This window comes from Miniopterus schreibersii, assembly GCF_964146895.1.
Source record: "Miniopterus schreibersii genome assembly, chromosome: 12".
NCBI classification, from domain to species: Eukaryota; Metazoa; Chordata; class Mammalia; order Chiroptera; family Miniopteridae; genus Miniopterus; species Miniopterus schreibersii.
Window position 1 is genome coordinate 2,077,437 of NC_138112.1, and position 27,934 is coordinate 2,105,370.

A 27,934-nucleotide genomic window follows, 5' to 3' on the forward strand; every position below is an offset into this window, starting at 1 on the left:
ATTTTCTAGGGGTTAGGAGACATATTTAGCCTCACCCTCACTCCCAGGGGCAATGTGTAGAGACAAGGTACAGTGGTGCTGGGTTGGGGGCCCTTCCTGGGCACCCAGCAGTTCTGGAGCAAAGCCTCTGTCCTGCTCCTGGTGGGTGAGTGACGTGCCAAGGGTGGACCCAGGTAAGGCAGTCAGCCTTCTCCACAGGGAGTCACCAGAGCCACGGGCCCTCCCCACAGTGGGATCCAGTTCCCAGGGACGGTGCCAAGAAGACCTCCTGCCCAGCAAAAACAAAGTCCTCTAATTGCTTTTTAATCTGGGGATGTCGGTTGCTTGTGTTGGTGCTGAATTGTAGGGGAAGATCATATCTTTCCCTTTGAGTGAAAAGTTACTTGATCTCTGTGTGTCTGAGGAAAGCCTGTGCCCAGGCACAAGGTGGGACACGGAGAGGCAGGAGAGGAGCGGGCCTGGCTGTGGAGAGCTCTGTTCCAACCATAACAATCACAAATAAAGGGAACCAAGGGCTGTCTTGGCTCAGGGCCATCATCCTGTGCAGGGCTTCCTCCTCAGCCCTGCACCTCCCACTGCCCTTCCAAGCCCAGGATAGGAAGACAGCCTGCCAGCCAGGAGAAGGGTTAGACCTCCAGCTGTCCCACCTGGAGAGGTGGGATCCTGGGACCTGGGTGCACCACCCACCCCACGCATTTCTGCCCTGGTCTGGTCTCAGCTCTCTCTCCCCAGCCTTGCACAGGCTGCTGAGATGTCCCAGGTGATTGCAGCGGCCTCCTGCCCCACTCCTTCCAGGACATTCTCAGCAGTCGGTGTGTCCCTCGCCTGCTCACACTCCCAGTGGTTCCCATCTCACTCAGAGGAGAAGGCTGGGCCTCCATCATCCGGACCCTGCACCTCCCTCCGACGACACCAGCCACACTCACTGTAGGGCCTGCGCCTTCTGCTCCCTCTGCATGAGCTGTTCTCCTCCCAGACAGCCACATGGTGTCTGGTTCTGGGCTCAAATGTTCTGTCTCTTAACGTGGCCTCTCTGGCCACCCTTGATCTAAAATTATAGTCCTCTGTCCACACACAGCCTCCAGCCCTGCGCGCCTCAGCCGCTCGTCCCTGACAGTGCCCCTCTTCCTGCAGGCACTGTAGCATCTTCACCACCCTCTGCCCTTGTCCTCCCAGCAACTGCAAGGTCAAGCTAGTTATCCCCATTTTATATTTGAGGAAAGTCCAGACTCAGGACTTGCTGGAGAATTGTGCATGGGAGTGGCAGGCTCCCAGCCAGAGCTGTCCAGATTTTCCACAGAAGCTCCCCCAGTGCTGTGAGTAGAAGAGTATCCAAGCCCTCCCCCAGCCTCAGGTTTGATACCCTGGCCCAGGGTTCATGCTATCTTGTCCTGGGAGCTGCTTTGCACCCATAGCCAAGGGCAATCTGGGTCTTCCCACATTCCTGCTCATCTGGGTTCCCTCCCACACCCCTCCCCTTCCTCCATGGCATGCACACGGGCACAGTTGATCTATACCTTTTTCTGCATCTGTCCACCTGGCTGGACAGAACCTTCTGGTAGTGCCAGGGTGTTCTCAGTGCCCCCATGGTCTGCTCTTACCCCAAGGAGGAGAGTCAGACTGGCTCTGAGCCCTCACAACACTTAGTTATAGATGGAGAGGTGAAAGTTCAGAAGACCGGGGGAGGGTGGTGCCCTGTATTCTCAGGAGCCCTTCTCTCTCAGCTCTAGGCTCCCTCCATCTGGAGAAACACTGGGGTAGTCTGGGAAAGATTCAGAGGGAGGAGGGAGACAGCCCTGCCCTCGGGTGCACTTGCCTGAATGGGATGGCTACCAGGGAATACTGGCTGAGTGTCCTTAGGCAAACCCCCAGAGCACTCCTTCCAGCCCAGACCCGTGTCTCTGGGTAGGAAAGCAGGCTCCCTGAGCAGGGAGCTCGGACTCACTGGAGGAGCAGAGGTCAGTCTTGGAGAAGTGGCATGGGTGCAGTGGAGGGGACAGTCTGGAAGGGCAAGCACGTACTGAATTCGCCTGGCAATGAGTTACCTTGAATTTACATGATCCTTTTGAGGCCTCGCTTTAAGCATTGAAGAGGAGATTCACTTTAACAATAATCCAGGGTGATGGGGACCAAACCTGGGAGCCAGGCAGGAGGCAGGTTTGTACCGTGGGCCACGCGGGCTTTGGGGAAAGAGCACCAGCCTTGGAGTAAGGCGTCCTGCCCCGGCCACTTGCTGGCCCACCCACCCGAGTCCTCTCTGGCCTCAGTGTCCCTGTCTGTCCAGCAGGAGGACTGGATTCGTTGTCCATCCTTGTGCACAGTGATGTGTTCAGGACGGGACGGTGCCGCTCCGCGCGGTCGGGGTCGAGGCCCATGGGTCCCCAGAAGGCACAGAAGATTGCGGCGCCGGGACATCCTGGGCTAGCTGGTCTCTGAGCTCTGGAGGGTCTGAGTACCCTTGATGGAAGTCAGCTCTTTGTCCCTTTGGCACCCAGCATGAGGCCTTTTCTGAGTACCTTTGGGCCTCCAGCATGTGGGGCAGGGTGAAGTCAGGAGGGGTAGCTTTGGTTGGAACTGGCCCCTCTACCCCTGCCCAGGAGCACTTCTCAACCTGGCCTGGGTCCCAGACCCTCCCCACTGAGACGCCAGCCATGCTGGGCATCAGTGAATTTTAAGTGATGGGTCACCTGCGTGCAGGCCCTGGCGGGTGCTGGCACCCACCCTGAGCAGGCAGCTGCCGTGTGTGTTTTCGAGGCTTTTGTGTAGTGAGGAACAGGCACTGACCAAGTTGTGGGCCAGAGAAGATGGCAGCAGAAGGCTGAACCCAGTCCAGGGGAGCTGAGGAATAGGGCGCACTGGAGAGAAAGGAGAAAGCAAAGGGGAGAGTAGGCACGAAGGCCCTGCATCCCCAGACGGCGCCCCCACCGCCGCTCACTGAGCACATCTGCTGCTTGCAGGGCTTTGCTTGTGGAAACTCATTAACCTCCCCAACAGTCTATAAGAAGTTACTACGGTTGCTCCATTTTATATATGAGGAAACGGGTACAGAAAGTCTGAAGTCACACAGCTAGTCAGTTGCAGAGGTGGGACTTGAACCCAGGAGCCTAGAGCCAGAGCTTCTCTGCTGTACAACCAGAGAGAACGGAGGTCCTCAGCAAATGCTTCTGATGGGGTAGGACCAGGAGGAGTGCAAGTGGCAGGGCTAGGTCCAGCCCAGCCACGACCAAAAGGGAAGATACACCGCCTTGCAGCAGAGCTGGTGTGCCGGACACTGAAGCCTCTTCCCTGGCCGGGCCTGGCCTGGGTGGCGCCAGGTAGTAGCTGACCCTTTCCCGGGCTCTGTATCAAAAGGCATGGGGAGATGCGCTTCAGCAGAGGGGATCAAGACTAAGCAGCAGGGAGAACTTCCCAGCTGTCAGTACCACACGCTGTTAAAACAGACAGCCAAGGAGGTGGAGGCCCCCCAGGAGCAGGTAGACGCCTTGGCCACTCAGAGCTGCAGGGGAGGTGAGTGGCACAAGCTAAGGTATGGGGTGACCCCGCCTGCTGGGTCGCAGTGTGGCAGTAACTGTGAGATGATGTCAGACAAGTGGAAGACACTGTCCCTTAGAAAGAGAAGACTGTCAGCCATCCCCATGCTGGTCCCACCCTCCTCCTGGGACCCTGACTGCTCTAGCCTTGACATTAGACCTCAGTGAATTGCATTTTCCCAGAGCAGGGCAGGCTTGTGACAGTGACTCAGGCCAGCTTGCTACAGCTATCACCTGGAGCCCGAGGGCACTTGGGGAAATAGCTGGGAGTGGTCTGACAGCTAACTGCCTGGGTTGGCTTCCTGGATCAGGGCCTGGTGGGGTGGGCGCAGCCGGAGGACGAGGCAGGGTAATTCAGGCTGCGCCTGTCTCCGGACTGACCCACCCGCACCACCTTCCCCTCCATCTCCCTGACAGCAGCTTGCTGGGCAGGAAAATAAAGCACAGGGAAGGAAATTACATCTAGAGAATAAATTAGTCTCTCTATTAATTTGTCAGAACTAATTAACATCTCCCCCAGATTTATCACCTCTTCAGACCCCCGCCCTGAGCAAGACAAAGGGGGGAGTCTGGAAGAAGCCAGACTTTGGGCTTCGGGGTTCCATTCGAGGGACTGCAAGCTGAGAGGGACCCACACAATCATCTGGCTCACTTACTGACGTACTGATTCCCATCATGAGTGACACACTGTGGGGGTGGGGCCCCAGAAAACCTCCAGCACCGAGTCTCGGCCACCTCACCTCTCCATCAGCGAGACCAAGGTGGTACCTGCACACCCAGGGGTGTTGGGAGAATGTGAAGCGATAAGGTACCTGCCTGGCTCGCGGGCAGTTCTTTGGGGCGTGGAACTAAAGTCCTGGAGAGGTCTCAGGCTTCCTTCATCTCAGAAGGTCATTTGCTTTGACCCTAACAATAATCTCAGGAGGTGTCAAAAGCTGTCATTAGTATTCCCATTTCACAGGTGCCATAAGGAAGCACAGAGATGAAGTACTTCCCAAAGCTACACAGAGAATCTCTGGGCACACTCTTCTCCCTGGACAGGCCTGCCCCACCTCCCACCACCCCTGGGCTCTGCAGAGACCTGGCTCATGGCCAGGGTCTCACTTACTAACAGACACCTCATTTCCTGGGTGTGAGTACAAGGTCTCCAGCCAAGGAGCCTCTCCTAGCCACCAAAGTTCGGGTGCGTCTGCAGGCTGCCACTGACTTGGGCAAGAGCCTGTATTGTGGTGATAGAGTTGGCATCTTCCCTCCTGCATCCCCCCACCACCACCACCACCCCCGCCTCAGAGCAGGGTGCAGCCTCCCTTTTCAGAGTCACCCACTCTGAGGAACGCCTGTCCACACCAGCCAAGTGAGAGGCCCTAAGAATCAGCCACACCTTATGTGTAAGTCACAGAGTTGCAAAATCCAGTGTGTTGCTACCCTGCCGTGATAGGATAGCATCTCAGAGCCCATTTCTGCCAGCCGGCAGCTCCCAGACCCCTGGGAGCGCATGGAAGTGAACACTCCCCACCCCAGCAGCACCTCCCTGGCACCAAGAGCCTGTTGCCTTCTGCACCTGCAGCCTGTGGGGGCTGGCTACAGAGCAGCGTCTTCCAGACTGGCCAGCTGAGGGAACCTGGAGGGACACAGCTCCTGTATTTTCAATGAGGAAACTGAGACCTAGAAAAGAAAGTCCCACGCTTGCTTCACTGACTCATGGCAGCAGCAGGATTAGAACCTGGGTCTCCTGACTCCCAGCCCAAGCCCATTTCATGAAGTAGGTGTTAGTGTTTGGTAAATTCATTGTAATAAAATGAATTTGTCACGTCAGGGACTCTCAGAGTCAAGGACAGGCTGAAGGGCTGGTGACAGCCAGACATATGCCCAGTGGGGCCAGACCACAGGCCCCATCCCAGGGACAAGATCACTACCCCCAGCCCCTCCAGCTGTCAGGAGGGCCTCACCTCACAGGGCATACAGTCCCATTCCATGCATTCAAATCTCAAAACGGTAGCCCCTGGCACCTCTCCTCCAGCTTGTCTCACTTGATGCCCCACAAACCTGCCAGTGCAAGGTGGTGGTGGTTGTGACCCCTGTGTACGGAGGAGAACAGAGACCCAGAGGGGCTCTGGGTTTTCCCATCTTCGTGGACCTGAAAAGTAGTCTTCTCATTCCAGGGGCCTTGGAGAGGGGGGAGCCAGTGGGCAGACCCCAGTTTCGTCCTGGCTCCACCACTAACTGAATGGCTGTCCTTGGGGCTGCTGAGCCTCAGTTTCCCCAGCTCTCACCTAGTGCCTGCTCTGGAAGGCCATGCTGAGGACTGAGGAGCTCAGTGAGCCAATGCCCAGTGAGTCCACCCAGTATCTTTCAAAAGGCCCTACCCCAGGTCTCTGCAACTCCCCATAGCACATTTGTGGGTGATGGGGGAGAAGGGGGAGAGATGTTGGAGTAGGGCCCTCCCAACCATACTATAGCTCCAGCCAGGCCCATTGCTCAGCCAGGTCTGCCCGCCTGAGGTGCCAGAGTGCAGGACCGTGGCAAGCAGCTGGCATGGGGCCTCTGCTCTTTAGGACTCGGGGCTGGGCACTGACAGCTGGGTGTGGCTGGCCTGGGGTGGTAAGGAGAGGGATGCAGGGAGAGGGAGGAGCTGGCATAGTTGGCATCTGCTGGTGGATGTAGGAAAGAGTCCCAGAGTTCCTGTGAGGACACCCAGAGCTTTCTTAGACTCAAGAACTGGGGAGAGAGGTTGGTGGAAGTCCCTGAGCCCACATCAAACCTGTGACGCCTCTGGTCCTTCTTTTTTGTGCATCCTCAGGGCCCACAGTGTGAGGACAGGTCTGTGCTGGCATCCACCAGAAGTCGGCTGGTAGACAGGGTACTTCCCCTACCCTCTGCAGGGAGCACGGCCCAGCACTTTGTGAAGTTCTGCTTGATGCTCACACCACTTGCCAGAAGATTCCAGGGCCAGGCCAGGCAGTGATGGTGCTAATTTGGGGAAGGGGGCCAATCAAGCCATCTGAGACATACTGTGGAGCTTTTAGGCTGCCCATCCTCTGCAGGAGAGCACAGGGCAGCTTCTAGAATCCAGACAAATGGTAGCCTTACCTTTGGGGGAAGTCTGGAGCCCACTTTGAGGTGCAGGAAAGGCCCTGCTTCAGCTTTAAGGGATGGTCTCAGCCGTCCATGACCTCCAAGTACCTACATACCAGCTACCACCTCCTAAGCAACTACTAACCATGGACATACATTATTTAATTGAATCCTTATAGCTATTTTGTGATAAAATACTAAGTCCATTGTACAGATGAGGAAACTGAGGCTCACAGGGCTTTCTGCCATTGAATGGAACTGCCCAACCCAGGTCCATCTGCTACCCAGGTTCCCTTCCACCCTTCTGTTCTCTGTAAGAAGAGACTTTTCTGGTCTCTAGTCTCGTACCTAGTCTAGCAAGCCCAAGCACATCACAGGACAGAGTGTCCTTCCATTGTAGCAAGAAGAACTGAGGATGGACATTAGGAAGAATTTCTCTGCCAGTGAAAATGGTAGAATCTCACTCCAAAGACCTTGAAAGAAGGGGAATAGATTTATGTGGTCACCTGAGTGGAGCTGTTTGGAGTAGAGGCAGGCGCAGTCTATGGCAGTCCCTCTCTAGCCTCTGGTGGGGCAGCTCAGGCTCAGGCCCCTGCTCTGGCTGGGCATGCCTACCCTCTGCTGCTGCCTCCTGGCCCAGAGGATCAAGCACAGACGTCAACTCTCCAAGGACATGCTTCCTTGTCCAAGCCACTCAGGAGCCCTTGCCAGCTGGTGGCGCCTGGATGGCAGGGCAGGGCCTGGGCAGATGTGGTCCCCAGCTCCCTGTTCAGGCACCAGTTGGCTTCATGGCGAGAGCTCAGCTACTCCAAAACCCCAGTGTTTGCTCCCTTTCCCTCTTCTGCTTCCAGGGCAGGACTGGGAGGAAATCTGGACTTGGCAGGCCACCAAAGACTTCAGCTTCTAATACCACCCTGTCCTCTGCGGACATCATCCATTCACTTCAGCAGATCTTCGGACAACCTATGAATGTCAGCCAGAGAGTAGGCACCGTCTGCTTAGAGAGCTGGAATCTGGTCCTAGGAGAGGTTATAATTAAACAGACAGAGAAACAGAAGGTGGTCTTGTTTTGAAAGTAGGTGCAGGGCACAGAAGCCAGAATACTGCAGCTCAGGTTCTAGACGCCTCATTTTAGCTATGCTGCGTGAGCTTGGCGAATTTCCCAGCCGCTGGGCCTCAGTTTCCTCCTCTCTAAAAGGGGATATCAGTACTTGCTCCAGAGTCTGGGAGTGAAATTGATACAGATCCTAAACAGAGACACGGCTCAGTGCCTATCACATGGGAGCCATTCATTCAGGACTGGCGGAAATAAAATAACTTGCTTCTAGAATTCTCGGTGGCAGGAGCACAAATGCCATCCACTGAAGGAGGGATCTAAGCTCGTAACAATTTAGGGGCACACTCAATCTGTCTAATCACTTTGGGCTTTTGTTGGTTTATTTGTTTGTTTTTAACAATATTAAACTTATTGGGGTGACAATGGTTAATATGAACACATAGGTTCCAGGTGTGGGTTTCTATGTTACAAGATCTGTATATTGCTCTGTGTGCCCACCACCCGACGTCATATCTCCTCCCATCACCATATATTAGGCCCCCTTCACCCCCACCCCCTTCCCTCTGGCCACCACCACTGTTTGTGTCCATGAGTTTCAGTTTCATACCCCACATATCAGTGAGTCATCTGGTTCTTAGCTTTTCCTGACTGACTTCACTCAGCATGGTATTCTCAGGGTCCATCCATGTTGTCACAAATGGCAGTGTTCCGTTCTTTCCCATGGCTGAGTGTATCCCACTGTCCACGTCCCACGTCTTTGTCCCGTCCCCTCCCGCAGGACACTGGTTGTCCCGTGTCTCAGCCACGTGAGTAACGCCGCAGTGAGCATGGGGTGCGTGTGTGCCTGTTTCCGAGTGTTCCTGGCTCATGCCCAGGAGAGGGATGGCTGGTCTGTGGTAGCTCCGTTCTTAATGTTTTGAGGAGTCGCCAGACCGCTCTCCGCAGCGGCTGCCCCAGCCTCCGTCCCCACAGCGGCGAGGGAGGGCTCCCTTCTCCCCACGGCCTCGCCGGCACTTGTTACCGTCTCGTGGACAGCAGCCACCCTGACAGGCGTGAGGTGCCGTCTCTGCGTAGTTTTGATGTGCATTTCCCTACCTGCTGGTGGGGCTGAACGTCTTCTCGTATCTCCACTGGCTGTTCATTTGTCTCCTTGGGCGAGGCTCAGGTCCTCTGCCACTTTTTGATTGGGTTGTTTGTTTGGTGTTGTGTTTTATGAGTTCTTTATATATTTTGGAAATCAAACCTTTGTCAGCTGTTTGCAAATATCATCTCCCCTCTGTCGGCTGCCTCTTTGCTTTGTTGTCAGTTTCTTTGGCTGTGCAGAAGCTTTTTAGTTCTACGTAGTCCCACTCATTTATTTTTGCCTTTATTTCCCTTGACTTTGGGGTCAAGGTCATAAAATGTTCTCTACCAAGGTCCGTAAGTTTGGTACGTATGTTTTCTTCTATGTAACTTATTGTTTCAGGTCTCACATTTAGGTCTTTGATCCATTCAGAGTTAATTTTGGTACATGGGGACAAACTGTAATCCAGTTTCATTCTTTTGCATGTGGCTTTCCAGTTTTCCCAGCACCATTTATTGAAGAGACTATTATTACTCCATTGTTGAAAATTATCTGCCCATATACATGTGGTTTTATATTCTGTGGGCTCTCTATTCTGTCCCACTGATCTGTGTGTCTGTCTCTGTGGCAATCCCATGCTGTTTTGATTATTGTAGCTCTGTAGTATAACTTGAAGTCAGGAAGCGTGATACCTCCAGCTTGTCTAATCACTTTGAAGATAAAAAGTTGATGTGAAATGCCAACTATTCTGCTGGGACCAGGGCTGGAGCAAAGATGAAGGGACACAGCAGGGCAGATTGTGTAAAATAAAATGCATATTTTAATTGCTTGAGTTCACATGTCATAAAAGTAAAAAATAATAAAGCACAGGCCCTAACCATCCTCTCCTTTTTCTACCGTGAGTCAAGAACCAGTTCCCACCAGTGTTTCTTGGGTTCAAAGCATCTCCCTGCCCTAACCCTCACCCTGACCTCCCCACCCCCACATCCACTGTGGGTGAGAGGGCATGGGCACTGCCCCTCCCCAGGCCAAACTCTGGCCATGGTGGGCAGTACCCAGAGCCATCAGGCCTGATGGGAGGCAGGGAGGGGGTGGGGGATTGAGGTAAAGGCAGGCCCCCACACCTCTGCCTGCCAGGCCTGTTGATCGTGGCTCATTGTCAGGGTGAAGTGGCGCTGCTCTCTCACTGTCATCAGGCCTTTGTGAGGTTCTGCCCCAGACAGTGCAGGCTGGGTACCTTGCTTATGTCTGCAGCCAGCAGCCTGCTCTCAGGACCTGTCTGAGCGTGGAACCAGGAAGGCAGGGCCTTGCGCCAGACTCCCTGAGCCAACGCCGCTTCATTCCGACCCTGGGAACTCACCTCTTTCCCTGTTCCTGCCAGCCACAGTCCCTACGTCCTCTGAGGTGGGACAGATCTCCCAGCCCCCGCCTGTCCCTCTCTGTCCTCCCTCTCGCTCCCCCACCCCCAGCCCTGACTCACTGCCTCACTTCCCACTCAGGCTGTTCTCTGGGACATGTCAGGACAGGGTGCCTGGGTTCTGGTCCTTCAGGCTCCAGTCTGCCTGCTCTCAGTGGGGGTGGGGCACGTGGGAGGATTTGTTCTGACCTGCTTCTCCAGGCTTCCCTCCCACAGCCACCTCCGCCCCACAGGGCTGGCAGGGGTGAGCTCCAGAGCACCTCCTGATGGTGCTGCAAGGGGCCCAGCCAGGGGCTGCTGAGGCTAAGTGTGGGGCCCATCTTCCCCTTGATCCAGGCCAGTCCGGGTACTGAGCACTGGGGATGTGACACCAACCTGCCCCCAAAGACTCCTACCTAGCAGCTTCCCTCAGCCAGGGTCTGATCTGCCCCACCCTTTGGGACCAGGAAAGGAAAAGGTCAGGAGACTGATTCTCTCCTGGCTTTTTAGTTAATTTATTATATAATCTCAAGTAAGTCACCTCACCCTACTGGGTCTCAATTTTAACATCTACAAAATGGGCGGCACCTTCCTCTAGATCATTCCAGAAGCTAGGATCCCCAGGGCAAATGAGGCTAGAAGAACAGTGATGAGATTGGCAGGCCGGACTGATAGCAAAGGAAGGGGGTCCCCACCTCCCACTGGGGCTGGAATCGGATGCATGTCCCCTACACGGGGCCTCTCAGCCATTCTTTACAGAGAAACCCTCCTCGCAGATAATCATGGCATCTCCAGGGACTCTGCTCTCCCTTTGATCATGAGCTTTCCTAAGAAGTCTTGATTAACAGTGTCAGTGCCCCTGAGTGTGTTCTCGAGATCTAACCGTCTAGCCTGGCTCTGGGTTCATTGAGCAAACACGAACCAAGGTCCTACCATGTGTGATGTGCTGGGACTTCAGAGATGGCTGTCTCCTGGCGGAGCCCAGCACCGTGACCCAGGAGAACGGGTGCTGTGGGACCTGCAGCTCAGAACTGGTGGCAGTGTGGGACTGTGTGTGGACGGTGGGTGGGAGTGCTCCTCAGGCTGCTGTGGAGGATGGGGACAGGCAGGGACATAAGCCGGAAACACAAGCAGGAACAGACTACGAGCACTGATTAGTAGCTTAGATTTACCCCAAGGCAGTGGAGAGCTGGGAGCTGGGTGACAAGATCTGATTTGTATGCTCACCCACTTATTAGTAGTGTGGCTTGGGCAGTCGACCCCTTTACCCATCTGAGTCTCAGTTTCCCAGCATTAACTGCAGCACCTCTCATGGAGGATTTTTATGAGAATGAGATGAGATTTGGTGCCTAATACCTCTTAGGTAGTGAGTACTGGTTATAGGTTTGCTATTTGGTGTTATCGGTGCCAGGATTCCAGGTAGGTGGCGGGGGGGGGGGGGGGACCTAAACTCCTAGTCAGTCTGCAGTAAGGGTCAGGAGGTCAAGGGAGCTGTATTCGAGAAATTCAGAGGAAGGAGAGTTAATAGGTGTGTCAGGTGGCTGGTGTGATTGGGCCCTGTGGGGGTGGAGGTGAGCGGCAGCTGGCCGGAGGAGAAGAGTTCACACCTGCAGAGTGGAATGCCCGCTTGGCAGCCAAATGCATGCAGTCGGGCACTCAACATGGAGGCATCGTTGAGGCCATGGACCAAATATGCACCCCAGGCAGCCAGTTCTCTCTCCCCCTTCTCATCTCATATGTTTCCCCCAGTCTCCTCCCTCCCCAAAAGAGTACAAACCAATAGGTCACCATGAAATTCAGGGGCAGAAACCTGATCCACTGCCACCTTCCTCCCATCACTCCAGGAGGAGCTGGTGGGTATGAGCCAAGCAGGAGAGATATAGGAGATATTTTAAGGGACTCCTCATGCAGCCCTTTCAGTATGGACCACAGGAGAGAGAGATCCACGTTAGTGGGGAGTGGAGGTGGTGGCCTTCCTCCACCCTCCCACACCCACCGCTCTTTCTTTCTACATCTGGCTGCCTCCTGCTTGATGAGCTGTTAGCTTGCCTACTGCCCTAGAGACCGGACCTCTGCAGCCACAAGGAGAGAACCCTGCACAGAAGTGGTTTCTATAGCTGGTGTCTGCCCAGGACCCTGCTCTCCTGTCCTCCGTCACATTCCTGAGTCAGCAGCAGGCTGAAGTCACAGGGTCCCACCCCTGTCCTCCCAGGGCCCAGCTCTTCCAGTTGCTCCTTCCCCAACCCACCAACTTTGTGGCAGCCTTGGGTGAGTTGCCTTTCTCTGCATCTCCTTTTCCTCTACAAATGGGACAGCTGAAGGGTTCTCAGCCTGTCCTTCCTTCCACCCAAGCTCTTCCTGGGTTTCACTGTGAATTCTCTGTCCCTTTGACTTTCCTATTTATACATAAAATTCACCCCCAACATTTCAGTTTTCCAATAAAATCATTAATTACCCCAGTAATTAAACCCAGTTAGCATTTGTAGGGGCCTTTGGGAGCCAAGAGCCATTAGCCAGGGTACAAACGCGCGGGAGCCAGAGAAAGAAAACTCATGGTTCCCAGCATTTACAACGTGAGCAGGAGACAGCACTGCAAAGCAAGGCCCCCAATTAAAGCCGGGCCTTGCTCATTAAGCTAATTTGACAGCTATCCCAGCAGCCTCTGGTGAGAAGCCTGCTGGTGGAGCTGGCTGGGAGGTGTGTCAGCTCCTTGTTCACCTTGGGGGCAGGACCAGGCCCCAGAGTACCCCCCCAAGCCCTATTGGGGGGTTGGGGATGAAGAGTCTCTGCAGATTTTTCATTAGCCCCTGCTGCCCACTTCCTGGGCTTAGGGCAGCTAATGACCCAGAGTAGGTAGGGCAGGGCAGGGCTGGGGGTCGGAGTGCAGTGCATACCAGGTGGGAGAAGCAGGATGAAGACTGAGAAAGGAAAAGAACACCAGAAGCCCACAATTCTGGGCCTGAGGAGAGGACCGAGTTTGGGGTTGCTTGCCTCTCCAGGCCTGAGGCTGAGGGACCCCCTCAGGGATACTGTGGAAACTGAAATACATGGAATGACTGGCCCCCCATAGGTGCTTTATCAGTGGTAGCCTTCCGTAGCCCTTTGCAGTTTCCTGAAGTGCCTAGGCATACCTGGTCCGTCCAGCCCGTCGCCCGGGGCGACCACCACATTTCCCAGGTGGAGAGCCCCAGGGACAGAATGGGCAAAATCCACAGCCAGGTTGGCAGAGTTTGGACTGGAAATCAAGTTTCTTAACTCCTGGGCCAGGAAAGACGGGGAGCAAGGGAAAATGGAGGTTGATGTGTTTGGAGTGCCGGTAATACCCCCTTGGCCAGGGCTGCCTGGGCCTAGCTGCCCTACAGTCCTGCAGGAGTGGGAGGGAGTCTCACCCTCACACAGGGCCAGGACCCGAGGCAGCAGGGAATGGCAGCCCCGTCACCGTGGCTGCCCACAGACAAGCGTCCACAGGCGGCATGTACCCTCACCAAAGTTCTGAGGCTTCCTAGGCGTATGCCGACCACTGGTCTCCCAGGAAGAGGAAAGGGAGGCCGTGGGCAGCCTCTGCAGCCAGACGGCCCCGTGTTGAATCAGTTTCACAGGCTATGTGACCTCGAGCAGGTTACTGGCCTCTCTGTTTCCTCCTCTCCGCGGTGGAGACAGGGATGGTACCGGGCTCCCGGGCAGTGAGGATTAGCAGAGTTAGCACATGCAGGCACTCAGGCCTGGCACAGGTAAGCAATGCACGTGTGTGAGCTGCTCCCGCTGCCCAGTCCGTTGGTCATCCAGTCTGCTGGGAGGGGCCAGCGGGGGTCCTCAGCCTTCCTCCCTTTCTCTCCTAGGAAGGTGGAGGGAGCTCTTGAGGCCCCTGGCTTCTGCTGCTAAGGGGATGGCCCAGTGCTGAGGTGGCTGAAGGAAGCAGGCAACACCCTTTCCAGACTTGGAAGAACATAGGAGTCTGCCCCTCTCCCCACCTCCCACATACGCACATCCCTGCCACCGGCCACTCCAGGGCTTTCAGGCACCTCTCTGGGCAGTGTGGTGGGCAGGGCACGGGATGGGGCCGAGAGGGATGGACCGGAAGGGAGGGAAGCAGGTGGCCCCAGAGGCTGGCTGCGTCCCGGCAGTGGGCACTGCGCCTGCTGCCTACGTGCCTGCTGTTTCTGCAAGGCAGGACAGGGAGCAGGCCCTGGCACGCCGGCCGCTACCCGTGACTCCTGAAACCCCAACAAGTCTGAGCTGGAAGCAAGGCTGGGCGAGGCTCCTGACTTTCGTGTTGGCAGAGGGAGGGCAGGAGGAAGGGCGGGAGGCTGGGAAAGACCCCGAAGGAAACTCTGACACTGCCAGCGACTGATGGGCACCTGGGAGAGGGGGCGGGCCTGGGGGGTTTCACCTCCTACCTCTTGGATCCCCTCAACCCACATGCTTGTGCTCAGTGGAGCAGAAAGTAGACCGGCTGTGACAGGGGCAGGGACTTGCTCCTGCAGAAGAGGGCGCTGGTCTCAGTGCTGCTGGGAGAGGGAAGGGGAGTGGGGGAAGGGAAGATGGCAGCCGTGCTGGGAGCGCAGTGAAGCCAGGCAGGTGTCCCAGGAGACCCAGAGCCATGGAGGTCACTGCACAGAGGCCCCCTCCCTCTTCCTCACCCAGCAGATGAGGTGGCTGATCTCAGCCTCGCTTGCCAGTGAAAAGCCTGGGTTTCAGGAAGGTGGGACCTGCCACTCGTGAGCGCTGAAGCTGAAATGAGCAGCAGGACAAATAGAAAGTGTGTGCGCTCCCACTGCCCTGGGTGCTGGTGGGAGGATCAGCCCAGGGCGGGCTTCCTGGGACTGGATCCATTCACAAGGCTCACTATGGGGGGCATGGGGAGGGAGCCGCAGAACCTGGGAAGCCTAACGCCCCCCAGTCAGGCAGCACCCCCACGGGCGGCCTTCAAGCTCAGCCCGTCTCTCCCTGCAGCATGATGTCAGGACCCTTTGAAGACCCCACCTTCTCTGGCCACCCCGAGGGGGAGAACTTTAGGTAGAAAGAACACTGTGAGCTGCCTCCCTCCTGGGGCAACCAAGCTGCAGCTGGGCTCGCCCCTGGAGTGAGATTCAGTCTGATATGATGTCTGCACATGGACTTTTCTCACCTCATGGTTAAAACCAGGAAGAGGCAGCACTAGGATTAGGGTCAGAACCCAGGTCTTGTGGTCTAAGTTGGCATTGGCACTGGCATTGAGACTGGGCTGGGGCTAGTATTGGAGTTGACACTGGTGGTTGGGGACGATGCTTTTCAGGGTTAACATTGGGGTGTGTCTGGGAAGATTGGGGAGTTTGTGGGATCCAGCACCTGTGGCTTATACTTGAAGGAGAAATGTTTATTTTTCACTTGATTAGGCAGAGAATCAGGGTTGGGGGTGTGAGCCAAGCCAGAGCGAGTTGAGTGTGGAGGTGTGCAAAAGCGGTGGGTTCTGATGATGATGGAAGGGCCATGGAAAGACTTTTACTTCCCTTTTCCCTGAGTTCCACTCACCTCGGTCTCATCCTCTGGTCTGTCCCACCCCGGGCCCCACTCATTCCACCTGGGCATCAGCCTGAATTTCAGAGGCTTCGAGAGGTCTCTCCTCTGTGGGGTTATGTTCTCCCATCAGTCGGGGGACAGTGAGAACTAAGGGTTTGCCGCCTCCTCTCTACCCCAGCAAGCCTGAGGCCCTGATCTGCTGAGGCCTTGGGGGACCTGCTGTCCTGCCCCCCTCTCACCCTCCTGCCAGCGACCCTCTTAGGGCACCACCAGCTGAGGAAAGCCAATCAAAGAAAAAGTGTGACCCAAAGCCTTTGCCAGTTTCCTGTTTCCTGCCTCCTCCCCGTGTCTGCTTGCTCTACCCTGCCCATTAAAGAGGGTTAACGCTGCCCAGAGTGCATAGATTAAAGACTGCTACCCTCCCACCCAAGGTCCAAGAGCAGAGCTCATATGGTTGCAAGGAAGGCGATGAGAATGGAAACAGCCCTGAACCGGAGGTGTGAAAGGGAGGCTGAGCTGCTGGAGTCTGGGACCAGGTTGTGGCAATGAAGACATCTCGGGAGGGGCCCCACCAGGAGAGGCTGTGTGTCACTGCTCCCTTGCCTGCACCTTTCTGCAGGCCCCAGAGCAGCCCCCTGAGTAGTATGCAGAGAGTCCCCGGAGATGACCACAAGCCTGGTTCAGTTCTTGCATCAGTATGGTGAGGGGTTCAGGAAAGACCAGCCTTCCAGCTCTGCCTGGGAATCTTGTCTCCCAACCTGGGGCTACAATTCGACTGCAGTGTCACTCGTTGGGCCAACCCTATGAGTCCTGCCCAGACTGAAACAGCAGTGTGGTGCCAGCAGCAGGCCCCTTCTCCTTGAGCTGCTCTAGAAATGGAGAAGGGAGGAGGTTGCCTTAGGCCCTCATCACTGGCCCCACTCCCTGTGCCAGGGTCCAGGGTCCCCACTGTGCTCTGGCCGCGAGGCATCTTCACAGAGGTCACTGCATTGGGCACTTGGGATGGTGAGGCCAAGGCCTTCCTGGGGGTGGGATCAAGAGACAGTCTCTGCCACCCCGTCTCGGGGCCCTCAACACCACATGAGCAGTGCCGTTGAGCACCTAGTCCTGCTGCTTTGTTGGACTGTGTGCATATGGCATCCTGGGCCTCAGTGGGGGATTTGCCTGCTCTCCATGGTCTCAGCAGCAGCAGGGCTGAAGCCCAAGCCCACGCGGTCCCTTCCACTCCAGCCTAGAGTCCCTCCTGGTGGGAAGGGTTTGACCAGCAAGCCTTGCCTAGAAGGAGCCCCCAGGGAACAACTGCCAGCCCAGGTGGAAGTGCTGGGTGTGGACAGAGGTGCTAGGAGCAACAAATACCAGCCCTGGGTGGAACAGGCACAAGGGCTGGCGCTGTAGGGTTCGAATGCCACAGGGAGGGGCTGGTATGTGTGTGAGGCTGGAACCTGCAGTCTGCCACCTGCGTTAAAAGGAAAGACAGAGGAGAGCCAGGCCTGGGGTGAGAAGAGCAAACGCAAAACTTAATGACTTTAATATGAAAGAATTTGCCACTAATTAAGCACAAACATTCCACTAATGCAGAGAACACATGTTGTGGCTTTCACTTAAGCAGGATCCAAACGAGGTGAAAATCCTTCCAAAATGATAGCAGTTTACCATGCTGCCGGGCTTCCTTTCTTCTCGTAGAAACAGCCTCATCTTCACAGCCTCCTGCCCTCCTGTGCAAGGGTTCCAGCCACACTCGTACTCCCTGTCCCCGTGTGTGTCTTTGCCCCCACTCTCTTCCCCATGCTCTGCGTCCTCTGAGGACAAGCAAGCCACTGCGGAACCACGGAACCACACAAACAGCAGCGGCTCCTGCCCTCTCCACCTGTCTTCCCCAGACACCCCTCACGGCCCCTGCTCTGGACCCGGAGACCTGCACCTCGGCCCTGCACCCACCTCTAAACTCTCTTCCCTCACAGTGCACCCAGCCCTGTTTCCCACTCCCCTCCAGCGCACAGCTTGCTCAGGTCTGCCCTCCACATCCATCATTTACCGCAGCACCCTGCCTGGGCTTCATGCCCCTCCCTCCAGGCCAGCAGTGGGGAGCATCCGGGGCCCACCGGCCTTACATGAAATCCTGTGGTCTGACCCTGCCAAGGCGTCATCAAAGAAGCAGTCACATTAGGGGTGAGTTAATTAAATGTTTGAACCAAACATAGCAAGCTAATTTTTAAGTTGATAATTTTGTATGGCCCAAGAATGATGTTATAAAATTCCAAATGGCCCTTGGCAGAAAAAAGGTTCCCCACCCCTGTGAGTATAGGCCAAGGGTCTTAACTGGAGGCATTTTTGCCCCCAGTGGACATTTTTGGTTGTCACGCCTGAGGGAGGGTGCTATTGGCAGGAGTTGGCAGAGGCCAGCGATGCTGCTACACTCTCCACAAGGCACAGGGCAGCCCAATCAGAATTACCCATCCCAGAATGTCAACAGGCCGAGGCTGAGGACTCTGTTCTGGGAAAGTGGCCTTGGGACACACCAGGGACTTGCTCAAGATCGCTGGTGCATTGGTAGAGCCAGGATAGAGGCCAGCTTGCCTGGTTCCTGGGCAGCTTCTCTCTCCACAACTGTAATAATAACATTGACACAGCCACTGGTGTGACATAGCTATGTTCCAAGCACTATGCAAGAGCTATATGAATTATTCCATTTAATCCTCACATTAGCCCAGGAGGTAGTACTGTAATTGTACCTGTTTTATACATGAGGAAACTGAGGCACAGAGAGGTTGATGGGGCTTGCTCCGTCACCCAGGTAATAATTAGCAGGCATGAGCCCACGTCTATAGGACTCGAAGCCAGTGCTCATGGAGGACTTCCTTTACTCACCCCCACCGCATTCCTCTTAACCCCTTCCCTACTAGTTTTCCACCTAGAATGGGCCTTCCCCGAGCAGGCACCATATGCCTACCTGACCCCGACCCCTTTCCCTTCTGCACGGCCCAGCCCACCTCCCACCCCCACGCCCGCTGTGGCATCATGCGGGCAGCTGTCTGGAACTGGATGGGGTGTGGGAAGAGCCAGGGGCGGTTCATCAGGCCCCTCCCGGTAAGAGGTAGCTCAGAGGGCCTCCACATCCAAACAGGTGGTGAACATCAGCACGGCCCACAGCCCCTCCCTCCCCCACACAGGCCTGAATAGGGTGCTGCCTACAATCCCCAAAACGTGTCACTAAAAATGCACCCTTGCTGAGGGTAACCCAGGCTTCCATATGTCTGTGTGAGATGGTGCCGTCTACTGCAGCTGGGTGGGGAGGGTGGTCATCAGCACAGACATAAGGATCCTTCTGAATCCTGGCCTGAGAGCTAGGCCATCCCAGGTCTTCAAGGTCTCAAATGGCCAGGCCAGGAGAACGGCAGGCTGTGCTAGCAGGGGTATGGCGCTGGGGCGCTTGCAGGCTATGCAGGGCCTCGGGGCTGCGGCCTGCTTGGGTGAGAATACTTTTCACCTTATGGTCTGGGTCAAGAAAGGAGGTGGGTCTGGGTGCTAGGAGCTGGGGCAGAGGAGAGAGGAAAGGAATCAAGAAGTGGCAAGTGGGAAGCAAGCAGAGGATGTGGTGGGCGCAGGCCAGAAGTCAGGCAACCCTACACCCTTTCGGGCTGTAGCTTCCTGGTTTCAGTCAAGAAGTAGAAGACTCGGGCCCTTGCCTGCTTCCCTTCCATGCAGATGTGAGGCCTCGCCTCTGCCTCTGTCCCCTACCCACCTGCCCGCACTGTGCTGCGTCCTCCTGTATATGCTGTGCCTCTTGGCTAATATGCAATTTCTAGGTCTGCAGTCAAACCTGAGAATGGTGTAACCCTGGCCCAGGACCCCAGCTGGCTCACAGCCTCTCCACCACCCACTTGGGACCCTCTTATGCTTATTCCACACCAGGCCCTGGGCTGAAGTCTTGGCCCCCCCTTGGTAGGGGAAATGCTATGGCAGATGTATGGAGCCCTCAGGGTGCAGGAACACCTAACTCATGCTGGGAGGGGGAGGTTCCAGGAAGGTCAAAAGTCAAAGCTAAGGTCATTCAGGACAGATGAAGAGGACAGGGGCAGGTAACAGGGCATGTGCCCTAGCAGAGGGCATTGATGGCATTGTTTCATGTGGCAGGAGAGCCAGCAGAGAGAGGAGGTGGCTGGAGGCTGGGATATCCCAGGTGAGGTCTAGAGTCCAGAAGGGCTTTGAACTTGATCCCAAGGGCTGCAGGCAGCCGTGCAGCCGTGTAAGAATTTGGAGGAGAGAGGGATTTCTGTTTCAGAGAGTGGAGAATGGGTTAGAGCAGGGAGCCTAGATGCAGGTGTGCACACTTGGCCTTGTACTATAGTAGACTGGGTAAGAGCTGACTGGCCTGCCCCAGGGGCCTGGCATGGGGAGAGGAGGACGGGGCGGTGGAGACGAGATGGTGGTTGCTAAGGTTCAAAGGAAAGGGATTGACACTTAGCCGAGGTCGAGTCCCAGCCCAGGAATGTTGAAAAAATTAGGAAGTGAGACTCTGCTGCAAGGGTGGGGTGGGGGCTGCTGGGAGGGGGCTTCAGAGGAGTCTGGATTGGGGCCAGTGGGCTCGGACAACAAAGACAAAGCCAGAGCAGTTAGGAGCCGGCATCAGCCACACCTGGTGGCTGCTGGCTGTGGAAGAGCCCTGAGCTCCAGCCCTGCCGCTGTGCAGCCTGCACTTTCCTGGCAGTACACATAGTCTGGGAGGTCCTCCCGGAGTTGCCCCGCAGTATACAGAGGTAGAGCAGCCACTTGGTCGAGAAGTTCCAGAGGCTGATCCAGGGAAGATGCGGAGCTGGGGCCGAGACAAAGCTGGACAGTTAACATCCAAAGTATCACCCTCCAGGGTCATGGGATCCAACACTTTCATCTTACAGAAAAGGAAATGTTTAGGCCAAAGAGAAGCAAGTGGCCAAGTAGCAGGACCAGAGCTTGCCTCTCCCAGTGTTCAGCAGGGACCCTTCCTCCCCACCACCAGGCAGGAGGAAAGGTGGCAGGTTCAGTGTGAGCAGCCTACAGAGGACCCAGAGGCAGAGCCTGACGGCTGGAAATGGAAAGGGGCAGAGCCAAGAGGTGTGAGGTAGAGTTGGGCTTCTCAGGACCAGCCCTGACCTGGGCCTTGGGGCTGGGGTAGCCAGCATGAAACAGGCCTGTAGAAGAGCAGTCCAGGTGTCCCCGGCCACTTGCTCCTCAGTGAGAGAAGGCAAAACCCAGCCTCCTGATTCATCCCTGTCCCCCAACCTGTCCTGCCAGGTTTCAGAGAGAGAGATGGGAATTGCCAGAGCCCCCACTGCCACCACTACCCTGGGGCTCCTGTGCAGGGCCGGCCCAGCCTGTCTGGAAGATGCTGGGCTCGCACTCCCCCACTCCGGCTCCTTCTTGAGGCTTTTCCCAGGCTGCCGCACCCCTTCCTCTCCCACGCACTGCACTCACCTGCCTAAGGCACCAGGCGCCAGTCCCACAGCCCATCATTAACCAGCTCCATGTGGGGATTTGGAGGTGGGGGCATCAGCCAAGAGGAAAACATCGGCAGTTTCTATGACCCCCCAGGTGCCTGGGTTTGGACAGTAGCAATTAGCCCCTGGCAGTGGGTTCATGGGATATCACCCTGTTGGTAAGGTGGGTATGGGAGCCATTCAAGGCCCAGCACTGCCCCCAGAGAGAAGCCCAGGGCCCCTCCCGCAGGGAAAGCCCCTGCAGTGTAGCAGTCTAGGGAAGCAGTACCACTGGGCTGAGGGCACAGGGCAGGGGCGTGCAGCTCAGACTCAGACTCATGACCCCTGGCCATTCCCAGCCCCAGTGAAGGGCGTTTGGGGGTACAGGACAGGAACTGGGTCAGCTGCTGCCTGTTTCTTCCTTCTGACCTGTGTCACCTTGGACACCATCCTGGGTGCTAGGGGAGTCTGGAGCCTGGAAATTCAGCCTGGTGACTTGGGGAACTCCCTGATAATGGTGAGACATCGAGGTGTAGAGCTGAGACCAGATACTTGAAAGGGCATCAGAGAGAGCCCTGCTCCTGTGGGTTCTTGCAGGCAAAGCAGCTGGGTCCTAGTGGCACTGACTCGCTAAACCTTCCCAGAGGAGGGGACCCTGGGAAAGGATTCCCTCCTGATCTCCCCTTTCCTGCCTAGGGAGGAGGGACCTATGACCTTGAGGTCACTGAGGTTCCAGCTAGAGGGCTCCCCATGGTGAGTCATCTCCACTTACCACTTAGCTGGTCTTTCTATACCCTCCTCTTTTCTGCCAGTGTGGGGCTTGGGAGGGGGGAGGGGGGGCATGCATAGCATCCTTGGAAAGCCCTAGAGATGGACACCATGCCAAAGGGTTGGATTCAGTGAGGCCCTCTTTGAGGAGCCCAGTGACCCAGCGCCCCTCCTCCAATGGCTCCCACTTTCCTCCAGGCCAGGCCGCCACTTCTGCCCACCAGGCAGAGTCTCGGGAAAGGAGTGAGGGATAGAAGAAGAGGGGGTCCATGCCAGAAATCCCCAGTTCCCCCTTCCCTGAGCCCTCCCTTCCACCCATCATGCAGTCCCAGTCCCAGCCTGCTTGGCCAGGAAGAGGGGTCTGAGGTTTCAAAGGGCAGGAAGAGAAACTGCTTAAGGTGGATATGGAAAGCAGGGTGCCACCCCCACACTCCAGGCTGCACCCCACTGCATGGGAACCCTGTAGCCCCAGCCTGGGATTAGCTCCACAGTGGGCAGGGCAAGTGGGCAGGGCCCCAGGAAGCAGGTTTGTTGGCCACAACTGAGGAGCCTTTGTGTTTTGTTGCTGAGCTTGGGCTTTTGCAGGTCCATGACGTCTCGGGCCAGCCCATCGCCTGCCCTGTTGGCTCAGCACTTCTAGGAAGCCACAAAAGCAGCCCAAACTGCCCTACCAGAGCTCTAGAGGGGAAACTGAGGCACTGCACATAGGCCTCCAGGGCTGGGTCCCAGATCCTGGAGCTCAGTTCAGGGAGAATAGTCAGGAAACAAAGAGGCTCATTCTTTTAAATCCCCAGGATGCAAGAGCCCCTCTGCCAAGAGCACAGGTTCCCACCAACCTCTCCACCCTTCACTGCACACCTTTCTTGTTCCTTTCTTCTCTGAACATAGCAGCCTCTTGCAGGTATCCCCCACCTGGGCTCTCAAAAGTCCTTGCTTCTGACCCACCACCTGACACTCAATCACAGGACTCTAGCTGGAGTTCATCCCTGGCCCACAGGCCCTATAGCTGCAGTATGGTAACTGGTATTCAGACCATTTCTCCAAAGGAGTGATGGAGGCACTGAGATTACATTCTGGAAGGGATACTACCCTGAATGAGGTCCTGAGGTATTAGATTGAGAAACTGAGTCTATTTTTATGGCAGAGTGGGAAGAATACTGGGCTGGGTGCTACTGTTCTGTGCCCCTGAGCAAGTGACCCAACCCCTCTGGACCTTGGTCTCCATAAAATGATGGATTGCATGGTCCACTGAACTCCAATATGCTGCCATTTTAGTGGTCCCATTCCCACATCTGGGACAGCCTTGCTTCTCATGTAAGAGGGAGCCTTTGGCCAAGGAGAGATGGTACGTTCTGTGGACCAGACCTGACTGTTTGGGGAACCGGGGAGAGTCAGCAGGGTCCTCTCCACTCTCTTAGCCCTGCCAGTGTCAGCTGTGACATGATCAATTCAGGGCCAATCCTTCTCCTTCCCTCCCCCACAGGGGCTTGTAGTCTATTGGGAGATGGGGTAACACAACTGGAAACACACTAGACATGCATGCCAGAAATCAAAAAATAACAGGGTACAGATTCATGTTTTATGTGGTTGGGGTATAAATATAGATGTCAGCTAAGTAGGAAGGGATGAGGGCTTCCTGGGAGAGGGGTCTGAGGAGCACCCAGTACAGTACTCAATAAGTATTTGTTGAATGAAGTTCCAGGAAGGAAAGTCTACTGCTTCATAGAGGAGAGATGGTGATGATGGTGATGATGATGACTGATGATGGTAATGGTGATGATAATGATCACGGTGATGATGATAACTGATGATGGTGGTGGTGATGATAGTGATAATAGTGATGATGATGGTCACAGTGATCATGATGACTGATGATAGTGGTGATGATTATGATCATGGTGATGATGATGACTGATGATGGTGGTGGTGATGATGGTGATGATGATTGATGATGGTGATGACTGATGATGGTCATGATGATAGTGATGATAGTGATGATGATGACTGATGATGGTAGTGATGGTGGTGATGATGATGATGGTGATGATGGCTGATGATGGTGGTGATGATGACTGATGGTGGTGGTGATGATGACTGATGGTGGTGGTGGTGATGGTGATGATGACTGATGATGGTGGTGATGATGGTGATGATAATCACAGTGATGATAATGACTGATGATGGTGATGGTGATGATTGATGATGGTGATGACTGATGATGGTAGTGATCATAGTGATGATGGTGACCGATGGTGGTAGTGATGATGACTGATGATGATGGTGATGATTGATGATGGTGATGATAACTGATGATGGTGATGATGATGATAATCACAGTGATGATATGACTAATGATGGTGATGATGACAGCAACTAACATTTATTGAGCATTTAATTTGTGCTTAGTGCTGCTTCTCTAAGTTTCACGTGTACTCACTCATTTAATCCTTACAACAGTTTTATGGGGTATGTGTTATTTTAATCTGTATTTCACAGATGTGCAACCTCAATGCAAATTGAGGCACAGAGAGGTTAAGTCACTTGCCCAAGGTTTCACAGCTTGCAAGTGGCAGAGGAAGAATGCAAACACACACTGTTCTTCAGCTCTTCACAGCCCCACCATGCTGCCTGAAAGGAATGGTGGCAGCAGCCCTTTGGAAGGTAGGGGAGCTTTGGCAGTGTAGACAAAACACAGGCATCGGTTCTCGGGTTGTGAGAGCCGGAGCGGCTGGTGGAGAAGCTTGCACCGCCTTGGGAGGGGCTGTAATGTAGTGATGATGATCCTCGTCATCCGTCTCCAAGGGGTCTCCCTCAATGCCCACCCCTTCTCCCAGGCTGCCAGGTGAGGCTTTCTGCAGGAGAGCCCTGTTCCTGGGTTCCTGCTCCCATCAGCCCTTTCTTTCCCTTTTCAGTGGTGAGCCATTCCCTCCTTGACTAGCATTGGGACCCTGCCTGTCAGAGTCACCAGGGTTGATTCTGACAGGCAGGGTGAGAATGTAAAGCACAAGGGGCGTTCTTCCTGGCCCTGCATCATCGGACCAAGACAGGCAGCCCCAAGCCGGAAGATTGGGTTCTGGGTTCCTAAGCTGGAGGGTGGAAGAGGGAGGAAGGGAGGTCTTCAGACCTTGCCAGTCTCCCAGCCTCTCAGTTCCATAACTGAACCCCCACCCTTAGTGACCCCAGAGCCCATACTCCACGAGCTTCCTGTGCCCAACCCTAGGGCAGAATAACTGCCTGCTCCCTTGAGGTCCTCCCGCCCCGCTGTGCCCTGCCCACCCATCACCAAGGGAAAAAGGAACAAGGGCCAGGAGAACCTGCTTTGTGCTCAGCGAGCAGGCACCCTGGGCGCTCTCCTCACTGCCCCACCGTGGGTTGCTTCTGGGAGAGCTACACTGGAGAAAAGGGAGCAGCCTCCTCCTAAAACAGACATGGGGGTAGGGAGGGCCACGTCCGCCTGGTGAGGCATTGGTGGACGAGGTGCGATCTCTGGGGTGCCCGAGCCCCTTCCAGTGCCCTGCCCACCCCACGCCCAGGCTGCTCTCAGCCATCTCCTGGCACTCACAGCCCTGAAGGGTAAAGTCACTGCTGAAGATGCCACATGAGTGTCAGCCTGTGTGCCAGGCACCAGACCGGCCTGTCCCCGTACTGTGGGGAGAGGAGTGGAGATGAGCTCGCAGCAGACTGGGTGCCTTGTCCCGCTGCAGACCCCACCATGCCCTGACATCAGTCCCAAGATGGCTTCTTGTGGCCACACCCCTCCCCCTCCCTGCACCCTGCACCCATGGCCCAGGCCCTCCCAGCTGGCTTTTCCTGTTCCTGGCTTTGTGTGGTAAAAGTTCCCCAATTAGACCCACATTATCTCAGCTGCTGGGCAGGCTTGGTGAGTGGAAGCTGGGGGCAAGGTTCAGGGAGCACCCACCCACTTTCTGCTGGGAGAGCCTAGGGCTTAGGTGCTTGCCACCCAGCCATTCAGCTGGTGCGGGGCTGTCTGGCCCACCGACCTCACCGTAGGACTGTGTTGGGTGGGGCCACAGCTTGGCTGGGCTACAGTTCAGGGAATAGACGGTTAAGGCCACTGAGGTTGGAGAGCTTAGCCTGCTCCCTCGTGGAGGAGAAAGGGGCTCAGGGGGCATTCCTGGGCCAGGTCTCCAGGCAAGCTCAAGATGGGCAGGTGGACCCAGCCCTCCTCACCTCCTGGTGGGCGCTCCTCCATCAGACTCCCACCAGCCTGCAGTGCAGCTCCTGAGGACATGTCAGACCCCACGGACCAGCCAAGGGGACAGCTGGAGGGCTAGGGTTATGTGCCCAGGTGGGCCCTAAAGAGCGTGTGGATGTGAGAGGCATCGAGGGGAGCATCAGGGAAGCTTCCGGACTGTGGCAGGGCCTGGTGTGGCGGGGCCTGGCATGGCGGGACCAGAGACATTTAGTCGGCAAGCATTTCTTGAGTCCCGCGTGTCAAGCACTGGACATACCGCAGGGCCCTAGGGAGAGCTGGCCTGTACCTCTTAAGGGAGGAGTAGGGGCCTCCTGCTTCAGGGACCTGGGCTCTGGAGCCTGCAGAGGACTGTGCCCTGCTCCTGTGTCCGCACCACACTGAGGCAAGTGTGAGCCCCACATTCCTACTCTTGAACCCCAGATGCCCTCGGGGAGGCAGGGAGGCCATTCCTGTGTCCTGCCTGGGTCTGTGCAGGGCCTGGCATTGGTATTATTGATGGCTCTCGATAAAGTGACTGAGCGAAGTAGGAGTGCAAGGACGTGACATGCACAAAGGCATGGCCGCTGGCACCTCAGGAATGAGCTCGGGCTGGAGAGCTAAAGCTGGACCCCATCAGAAGAGATGGCTGCCCCATGTCGGGCTAAGCCAAGCTCGGGGCTAAGGAAACTCAAGGAAGAGCCGTCTACACGGGATAGAGCCGCTGGGGGAGCACAGGGCCTACGTTTATTCACTCCTACTGGCACTCCCTCCTTACAAACCACTCTCACTGCTGCCATCATGATTGTTTTATTGCTCGATTTTAGAGAGAGAGAGAGGAAGTGGGGAGAGAGAGAGCACGAGGAGTATTGATTTGTTGCTCACTTATTTGTGCATTCATTGGTTGGCTTCTTACATGTGCCCTGACCGGGGGCCAAACCCACAACCCCAGCGCATAAGGATGATGCTCCAGCCAACCGAGCTACCCAGCCAGGGCTGATCTGTAAATATTTTAAACCAAGCACACTGAGCACCCACCGTGTGCCTGGTGCTGGGCTGGGCGCTGAGGATACAGAGATGTAACAGACTCAGACCTGCTCCGGACAAGTTCAGTCTGGTGGAGTCGGAGGTGTGACAACCAGATTCCAAGGCAGAAAGGTTGTAATGGGTTAAGGGATGTGGCTGGGTGTGCACAGCTGGGAGGACCGGGGAAGCTTCCCGGACTGGATGGCCTGAGTGGACCGCATGGCCCGCAGGCGGGGCGGGCTTCTGGGACTGCGTGAGTAAGAGTGAAGAGGTGCTGCACCTATAGGCTCTGCTCGAGGCTGGGACTGAATTGTTAATATGGCTCCAGGGCTGATGCCCGGACTCGCGCCTGGTGGTGGAGTAAGTTGGGGGAGGGAAGGACGGAGGGAACTATGGCAAGCTCTGGGTGCAGTAGCTACTTTCTGCCCGGCTGGGCCAGAGGGGCCGAGCCAGTGCACCCAGGGCACAGGGCTCAGCCCTGCAGGAGAGGAGAGCAGGGGCGGCAGGGTGACAGCCACCGTGGGGCCTCGTGCCCCCAGCACTTCCTGCCTCCTCACAGCTTCTTGGCATCGTGCAGTTTGGTTCACCTAGCAGCCCTGTGAGGTAGAGACCCCTGGGTTATCCGCCCCATTGGTCAGAGAGGCACCGAGGCCCTGGGAAGTGAAGCAGCTGGGTGGCCCCTCCGCTGGGCTGCACTCAAAGGGCAGCGTGCCCACCTCCTCAGGAACACTGGGAAAGGAGGGTGCGGCGTCTTTACTGCCCCGAGCAGTGCTGACCGTGCGGCAGGAGGCGAGAGCGGCGCAGGAGCATGCAGTGTGGTTCGGGCTTTGTAGAGACAATTAATTAAATAGACAGTTGTGTAGATACGGAGGAAA

General features: G+C 55.9%; 1 protein-coding gene across 1 annotated transcript in view; it reads left to right on the top strand.

Moving 5' to 3' along the window:
* The window catches only part of NECTIN1 (nectin cell adhesion molecule 1), a 63,185-nt gene that overhangs the window by 19,911 nt on the left and 15,340 nt on the right, over positions 1-27,934 (top strand). The window lies entirely within an intron of this gene.